At 43.8% G+C, this 9,147-nt stretch overlaps 1 long non-coding RNA gene across 1 annotated transcript; it reads left to right on the top strand.

The window, feature by feature from the left end:
• Window positions 1-1,151: 1,151 nt before the first annotated feature.
• Window positions 1,152-8,676, top strand: LOC138828829 (uncharacterized). Its single transcript, XR_011372399.1, has 3 exons — window positions 1,152-1,283; window positions 1,806-1,951; window positions 8,642-8,676. It is a non-coding gene; the product is annotated as an uncharacterized lncRNA (long non-coding RNA).
• The last annotated feature ends 471 nt before the right edge of the window (window positions 8,677-9,147 follow it).

The following is a 9,147-nucleotide window of genomic DNA, read 5'->3' as shown; positions in this document are numbered from 1 at the left end:
GTCCAGCATTGAACATACATTCTAAAACTCAAGAGACATTTCTTGACAAAAGTTACTTTTGAACTGTTGCATAAAATGTCTACATTTCTTCTTTGCAATCACAAGACAAAAAGGAACAACAAAAACAAAAAATGATGCAAGAGAAGGAAAACCCACAAAACCCCTTAAAACCTGTCTAACTTGTTCTAGGCCTTTGGACAAATCCTTGAGTATGAAATGGGTTAAATTTGTGAGCAAGGGATGTCAGAGCAAATTACCACAAAGTGGGTGATGTAAACTACAAAGACTTCTTTTCTCAGCAGTGTGTAGTCTTCAAAATCCAAGAGCACCAGTTGGCTAGGTTTCATTTCTCCTGAAGCCTGGCTCCTCGACTCGCAGATGGGCTCAGTCCCGACCAGCCCTCACGTGGTCATCCTGGGTCAATGTGATATCCATGCCCTAAACTCTTCTTCTTCTTCTTTTTCTTTTGGTCAGTTGTGGGGCTTGAACTCTGAGCCTGGATGCTGTCCCTCAGCTCTTCAACACAAGGCTAGTGCTCTACCACTTGAACCACAGCGCCACTTCCAGTTTTCTGGTGGTTTATTAAAGATAATAGTCTCACAGTCTTTCCTGCCTGGGCTGGCTTTGAGCTGTGATCCTCAGATCTCAGCCTCCTGACTAGGTAGGCTTATAGGCGTGAGACCCCAGCACCTGGCCCCTAACCTCTTCTTAGATGGATTCAGTTAGTGCCCTCTGAAAGCTCTCCTTTAAACCAGGGGCCTCTTTAAGCATGTTATGCCCAAACATAATTGCACTCTGTGGTTCTGGAGGTTAGGACTTTCAATGTTTAAATGTTGAAAGGAGATACAAGCTATCCACTTACAAAGATCAAAGCATTAAAAACTGAGGTTGTCTATCTATGGAACCCAGAGCATTTTATATCCTAGATAAGAGCTGTCCTAGCCCAGTTTAGGAACTGAATACAGTGTGTGTGTGTGTGTGTGTGTGTGTGTGTGTGTGTGTGTGTGTGTGTGTGTGTGTGTGTGTACACATATAGACTTATACTCATAATAAATTAATGGCCCTTCTCTCTGGGATTAGAGGCCTATATAAACCAACAATTTGCTTTTTTTGTACCTACCCAAGGTAAAGTTGAGCTGGCTGTCAGCTTCCCTCATGGAGCTCTGAGAAGGAACAACTGTCCAGATGTGCATACCAGGACAATTTCCCTGCCTCGTGGTCAGGTCACCTGGGGATACCATTTTCTCCCAGATCACGTCCTTTTCCTGGACATCAGGATCCAAGTGAGTTTGCTTCTGAATCTCACCCAAAGACTTTTGACTATTTAGATTTCACCATTTATTTACATGGCATCACAAAAAGAGACCCCACCGGCTTGAAAGTTTGACTCTATGATTAGTAAATAATCTAACAGCAAAGCAGGGAGGGCAGCCAAAATATCTCAGTGAGTGATGTGCACACAGATAGATCCAAAGGTGGCTGGGACCACCAGCCACTGCCTGCTGGCCCTCTGTCTCCCTCTTAAATGTCTGGAGGGATGGTCAGGCAACCATGGCTCAAGACTGTAATCCTTGCTACTCAAGAGGCTGAGATCTGAGGCTCTTGGTTCAAAGTCAATCCTGGCCAGCAACTCTTTATCTTTAATTAACCAGAAAACCAGACATGGAGCTGTGGCTCAGGTGATACCAGCCACAAAAAATAAGAAAGAGACAGATCTGATTGAACATCCTCTGTGGAGTACAGGCTAGATGCAGCTCTCTGACTTCTCTCTGAAACTTCTCACCAAATCTCTTCCCCCCAACCAGGCAAGATCAAGATCCTTGGTTCCTTCGTATGAGAGGATGGAGGACAAAGAATTCCATATGAGGATGTCTTCACTCACTGCTAAAGTTTCAATGGGTCACATGTCAGAAGTGTAAACCTCAGATTTACACATGAATGATATTGAGAAGTGGGTCTCCAACTTTCAGTTTTATCTAATTCCAATTACTCCCTCTCCCTGGTTTATTTTCTTGGTTGGTTGTGGGGCTGAAACGCAGGGTCTGGGTGCTGTCCCTGAGCTCTTTTGCTCAAGGCTACTACTCTACCACTTTATTTTTTATTTTATGTTATTTTATTTATTTATTTTTTGCCAGTCCTGGGGCTTGGACTCAGGGCCTGGGTGCTGTGCTTGAGCTAATTTGCTATTTGAGCCACAGCACCACTTCTGGCTTTTCTGTGTATGTGGTACTGATGAATTGAACACAGGGCTTCATGCATGCTAGGCAAGCACTCTACCACTGAGCCAAATTCCCAGCTCCTACTATACCACTTTGAGTTACAGTGCTACTTCCAGTTTTTGAATGGTTAATTGGAGATAAGAGTTTCATGGGGACTTTTTCTGCCCCAGCTGACTTTAAAACACAATCCTTAGATCACAGCCTCCTGAGTAGCTAGGATTCCAGGTGAGAGCCACCATGGCCCAGTTTACCTCCCCACTTCTACATATCACTTCTAAATACCATTTAGCAGGACTTTGGTGGCTCAGGACTTTGGTAGCCTGACTTCAGCTCTGTTTGTTCGGTGAGGCCTTCTGCCACAACATGATGATATAACAGGAAGTATCTGGCCAGCACCTTAATCCTGGTTGTGTCAGCCTTCAAAACATGAGCTAGCTGAGCACTGGTGGCATACACCTGTAATCCTAGCTCCTCATGAGGCTGAGATCTAAGGATGATGGTTTGAAGCCAGCCAGGGCAGGAAAATCTATGAGACTCTTATCTCCAATAAAACTATTCAGAATAAGCCAGAAGTAGAGCTGTGGCTCAAGTGGTAGAGCACTAACCTTGAACTAAAGAAGCTCAGGGATGGTACCCAGGCCCAGAGTTCAAGCTCCAGGACCAGCAAAAAAAAAAGTGAGCTAAATAAACCTCCCACGATGGCACTTAGAGTGATAGAAGACAAACCAAGACCCCCTCCCTTCCCCTCCCACCCAGGAGTTAGGCTGAGCTGACCATCCTTCCTCTCCCCGGTCGCCCTGCACCTCTGTGCCCTGATGCTAGGTAGATGAGTTCAGGGGGTGGCAGGAGCTTTTTCTGGAAATTCCCTCATAGGGATGTGACAGTGAAGAGAATACATTTCCCTGATGAACACAAATGAAATCTGTGTCCCGTTCAACTTCTCTACTGGAGCCCTTAAGTGTCGGTGATTATTTCCATTCCCACATAACACAGAAATTTGGTGGAGGGTAAACAAGAATGTGAAGAAACAGCCGACTCAGCCGATTACAGTTACATGATACTACATTTGGGAATTGTCCAGAACCTTACCACCATGGGGACCACAGCTCACTCTGTATAAAGGGCATGGAGGGGAAGAGGGAGACTGTAGAAAGTATTGTGGGTTAGCATTAATTCACTCTATGGCCAATCCAGCATTAGCTCTCCCAGTGCAGGGTACTGACCAATCAGAGGAAAGGTGGAGAGTAAAAGCAGTCCACTTACCCCCTCCCTGGCTTTCTCCCTGCAGCTGCAGCACGCAGCAAGCTCACAGTTCCCATGAGGTGGCCCTCCCAGCAGAGAGGTCTCTACCTCAATGTCTTTGCATTTCATTGCTTCTTGTGGTTTCCCTATACCTTGCCTGAACCTTTCTGTTGATTGATTGCTGCTATTATTGTTATTTTAATGTGTGTGTGTGAGAGAGAGAGAGAGAGACGACAGAGAGACAGAGAGACAGAGAGACAGAAAGAGAACTAGAGCTCGAACTCAGGGCGCTGTCCCTGAGCTTTTTCACTCAAGGATGGGCCTCCACTATTGGAGCCACAGCTCTACTTCCAGCTTTTTGTCGGTTCATTGGAGATAAAAAGTCTTGTGAACTTTTCTGTCTTTGAACTGGCTTTGAACCACAATCCTCAGACCTTAGTCTCCTGAGTCTAGGATTCTTACAGGCATGAGCCACCAGTAGCCAGCTGGCCTTGTGTTCTTGATCCTCTGTCTCAGCCTCCCAAGTGATGTGATCACGGATATGTACCACCACATCTGTATTGCCTTTTTAACAGTAGTTTACTGAAGCCCTTGTGGGGTTACCTATTTCAATTGTTCTGCTTGTTTTGCTGCAGGTCCATGCAAGGTTCTGCCATTGATGAGTAAATGAATGAGTAGGAGAAAAGACAGTCTCTGTAGATGGATCAGAGTTTAAAATTAGCCTCCCAGGGGAGGTCAGGCGAGGCCAGTGCAGTTCCCACAATACCTACCAGCATCTTGTCACAGCCTGAAGTGCAGAAGAGCAGAGTTCTACCAGTCAGAAGTCTCACAGACCTTCCAGAAGTATTTGGGGGTCAGCCAACTGGACAGAAATGCAACTTGTGCTCTTATCAAGGTGGTCAAGGCAAAGACTAGGGGTGGTTGGTGGTTTAAGAACTGATGTTAGGAGCTGAGAAAGTGGCTCAGTGGTAGAGTGCTTGTCTCACATGCATGAGGACCTGGGTTCGATTCCTCAGCACCACATAAATAGAAAAAGCCAGAAGTGGGGCTGTGGCTCAAGTGGTAGAGTGCTAGCCTTGAGCTGAAGAGCTGAGGGACAGCGCCCAGGCCCAGAGTTCAAGCCCCATGACCAGCAAAAAAAGAAAAAAGAAAAAAAAAAGAACTGATGTTAGTAAACACAGGAAAGCAAGTGCCAGTGGCTCACACCTGAAATTCTAGCTACTCAGGAGGCTGAGATCTGAGAATCACGGTTCAAAATAAGCCAGGGCAGAAAAGTCTATGAGACTTGTATCACCAATTAATCACCATCACCCAAAGAAGAAAAAGGAAGGGAGGAAGCTGGGAGTGGAGCTGTGGCTCAAGTGGTAGGATGTTAGCCTTGAGCCAAAAATGTAAGAGACAACATCCAACTCCTTAGTTCAAGCCCCAGTGCCCACATCTGTGCACACACCTACACACACAGTGTAAACACACCTGCACATTTATTGTTATTTCCACACCTTCCGCCAACTCTCAAATTAACCTGTTTTGATTTTTTTTTCCCAGTCATGGGGCCTGAACTCTGGGCCTGGGTGCTGTCCCTCAGCTCTTCAGCTCAAGGCTAGCGCTCTACCACTTGAGCCACAGCGCCACCTCTGGCTTTTTCTGTTTCGGTGGTGCTGAGGAATCAAACCCAGGGCCTCATGCATGCGAGGCAAGCACTCTACAACTGAGCCATCTTCCCAGCCCCCTGTTTCAATTTTTGAGTACAGATGCATGTCTTTTGCATCTTATATTTAAAATATGCTTTATACTTTTTCTGGCTAATAACCACCAGGGTTACAGTCATGAATATTCATCTAGTCACCCTGCCCTTTTAAGAGGTTCTCCCAAAGCCACAAACACGGGTGTTTACAGCTTCTTAAGAGAAGCTGGATTTTCTTTGGGTTTGATTCTTGAAATCACCAGCAACAAAATGTTCTTGCAAAATACACTGCCATGCCTGACAATTCCCAGTGGAATATGACTTGTCCCAAAATGGGAACCAGAAATAATGCTTGTGTCATCAAAACAGCAACTGCTCTGGCAGAAAATATGACATTCAGATTTAGAGATGAAATGCTGAGCCGCTGTTGGGAAGATGCATTTTAACACAGTCCGTACCATCTGCAGCTTCACACTGCCCCAATGCGCTTGCCTGCATCCTTTAGCTTCACTAAACAGTACTGTTAACTTGCTAGGTCAGGGTATATCTTGACAGGAGCTGGGAATAACAGTGGTTTTCTGGACAATGTGCTGAGCTTTGTAAGACATGTTTCTTTGAAGGGCAAGTGCACTGAGTTCAGTTTACTTTTGTGTTGGTGGTGATTGATGGTGGTGGTTGGTGGTTGGTTGGTTGTGTTTTTGTGATAGTACTCAGGCTTGAACTCAACCTGGGCACTGTTCCTTTAGCTTTTCCCCATTCTCCAAGCCTAGGGCTTCAACACTTGAGCCACACCTTTGCTTGTGGTTTTGTTAGTTCGTTGGAGATAAGAATCCCAAGAACTTTCCTACCTAGACTGGTTTCTAACCTTGATCTTAGATCTCAGCCTCCTGAATCTAGGATGACAAGCATGAACCACTAGCACTCAGCAATGGGAAGATAATTTCTTTTCTTTTCTTTCTTTCTTTCTTTCTTTTTTTTTTTTTTGGTCAGTTGTGGGACTTGAACTCTGGGCCTGGGTGCTGTCCCTCAGCTCTTCAGTTCAAGGCAAGCGCTCTACCACTTGAGCCACAGGGCCACTTCCAGTTTTCTGTTGGTTAATTGGAGAAAAGAGTCTCACAGACTTTCCTGCCTGGGCTGGCTTTGAACCGCAATCATCAGATCTCAGCCTCTTGAGTAACTAGGATTACAGGTGTGAGACACCGGGGCCTGGCTTTCTTTCAATGTTTTATTAACTTGTCCAAGATCACATAATTCATAAATAATGAAGTCAATCATAGAACTAGCTGCTATTTTAAAATGGAATTCCATTTCACAATTTCTTTATTACAATAACTAATAATAATCCACCATTTAACATAAAGGGATTATAACTAGACCAACTGCCATTGTCATGAAAGAAAAGAAAGGGGATACTTTGGCAAAATAAGGTATCAGTGGTCTAAATCTTTTCTTCCTTATTCAAAGAATTTTCTGTATATCCTATTTAATTGAGAAATATTTAAATTCAAATCTAGTGATTCTGAGCTGGGCATTGGCGGCTCACCCCTATAATCCTATTTTTTAGGAGGCTGAGATCTGAGGATCACAATCTGAAGCCAGCCTATGAAGGAAGGTCTGTGAGACACTTACCTCTACTTGTCCAGAAGAAAGTTGGAAGTGCAGCCAGGTGCTCATGGCTCATGCCTTTACTCCTAGCCTATAATTCTAGGCTGATCTGAGGATCGTCGTTCAAAGTCATCCGGGGCAGGAAAGTCTACGAGACTCATCTCCATTTAACCAGTAGAAAACTGGAAGTATAGCTGTGGCTTACAGTGGCAAACCACTAGCATTGAGCAAAAAGCTCAGGAATAGTACCCAGGCTCTTAGTTAATTCAAGTCCCAGGACCAGCTCATACACACACCAATCTAATGATTCCTATTAGGTATCAGACAATGTGCTAGGATATTTTTTTATGGATAATAACTTTCAATGCTTGTACCAAAAAATAACAAAATTATACTCCTGTATAAGGATTGTAAAGATTCCATATTAAAACAGCACAAATTAAGCTGGGCATGGTGGTGCATATCTATAATCCCAGCCATATGAGAGGTAGAAACAGGAGGATCATGGCTCCAGGCCATCTTGGGCAAAAGAGAGAGAGACCTTATTCAAAAAAAAAATACTAAAAACAAGATGTCAGGGCTGTGTGGCCCTGAGTTCAAACTCTAGTGCTGAAAAAAGAAACAAAAACAAAAACAAAGAAAACAGCAATGACAAGTTACTGACACTGCAAGAATACTTGGAATTTTCTACCTTTCTGTCATTCATATCTAGAGATGTGGTAAAATGTTTCCAAGTGTTTGATGATTTTTGTTTGTTTGTTTTTGTGCTAGTCTTCGGGCTTGAAGGTTTTGAGTCACTGCTCCTTTTCTGGCTTTTTGGTAGTTAATTGAAGATAAAAGTCTCACAGACTTCCCTGGCTGCCCTAGAACCACAGTCCTCAGTTCTCAGCCTCTCGAGTAGATAGGATAACAGGTGTGAGTCACAGATACCTGGCTTTGGTGGCTCGGGAGTCTTTGACATAAAGGTTTGCTTTGTAGGATAGTACATGACATACGCTCCTGAGAATCAGTGAAGAGACTTCCAAGCTCACTTAAATTACAGCTAATCTCTCCTTGTGTGCTAACTCTTGATTTGATGCACCATTTCATAACCACTTCTTTTCTCAAACCCACTTTGATGTCACCTCACACCTAATGCTAGGTTTCTATTGTCTGTGTCGAAAGAGTGTGATGATCATAAGCAGCTTTGAGGTTCATTTGAAAAAGGGAGAAGGGAATTATTGCCTTCTTGGAGCTGGCATAGACTCATTGGTTGAGAAATGTCATCCCATGCAAAGTTCATTCAGTTTCTAGGTCTTTTGATCAGGCTGTTGTTTCTCCAGATCTGAATTTTTGTGAAGGGATTGAAAGAAGACCTCATCCTATCTTGAGGTCAAGGAGTGAATGGAGTCACGTGATTCTGAGGTGAATTTCTCAAGGATCAAAAGATTTAATAGCGATCAGCTTCACCTTAGAAAGAGGTCACTGCTTCAGTGGGTCAGTCAGTCAGCTCATGGTACTTAGTATAGGAAGGGGTCACTAGGGGACAAGCTGAGAGACCGTCCTGGCTTTCTGAATGAAAATACTTAGCAAGGATTCCCACAGCATAACAAAGAACATGATTTGCAGACACTGTTAATCTGGGAGAGCTAGCTCACATCTGGGTAAGAGAATTAAAATCTGAAAAGTAACCCACTACACTAGAAATATAAGTCAAATCTAACAATATAAGATACACCACTAATAAATATCAATTCTGCTCTAGAAGTAAAGGAAGATGAAAAGATGGGAAAGACTTATCACACAGGATTGACCCAATTATTACCTCTATGTACTTGCATGAACACCTAAACTACTTTGTGATAACCCAGAGCAATGCAGTAATTACCTTGACTTCTCTGACTTTCCCCAGGTGACCTGTTAACCAAATGTGTTATCTGGGGGCAGGATGTCTAACAGAAACATCACCCAGGAAGTGGTGCTGTGGCTCAAGTGTTAGAATGCTCACCTTGAGCCTGAAGAGCTGAGGCCTAGGACCAGAGTTCAAGCCCTACAACCGACCCCCTCCCCCAAAAAAAAGAAAGAAAGAAAGAGAAAGAAAGAAAGAAAGAAAGAAAGAAAGAAAGAAAGAAAGAAAGAAAGAAAGAAAGAAAGAAAGGAAGGAAGGAAGGAAGGAAGGAAGGAAGGAAAAACATCACTCAGAGGAGAGCTAACCCAAAGCTAAGAAGGACCAGAAGTGATGTTCCATAAGGATGAGACGGAAAAGCTTCCTGGGGAAAAGAGAAGAGTTAAAGAAGCAATGGCAGCTGTCTTTAAATATCTGGATGTCTGTCACTAAAAAATAAACCAATTTATCCACATAGCCCCCACAGGGCAGAAACAGCAAGCCCAGGGACAAGTCAGACGGAGGCTGATTCC

The sequence above is a fragment of the Dipodomys merriami genome, unplaced genomic scaffold (genome assembly GCF_024711535.1).
Source record: "Dipodomys merriami isolate MVZ:Mamm:240054 unplaced genomic scaffold, mDipMer1.0.p SCAF_1, whole genome shotgun sequence".
Taxonomy (NCBI): domain Eukaryota; kingdom Metazoa; phylum Chordata; class Mammalia; order Rodentia; family Heteromyidae; genus Dipodomys; species Dipodomys merriami.
Note: the sequence above shows the minus strand (reverse complement) of the source record. Positions and strands in the feature narration are given on the sequence as shown.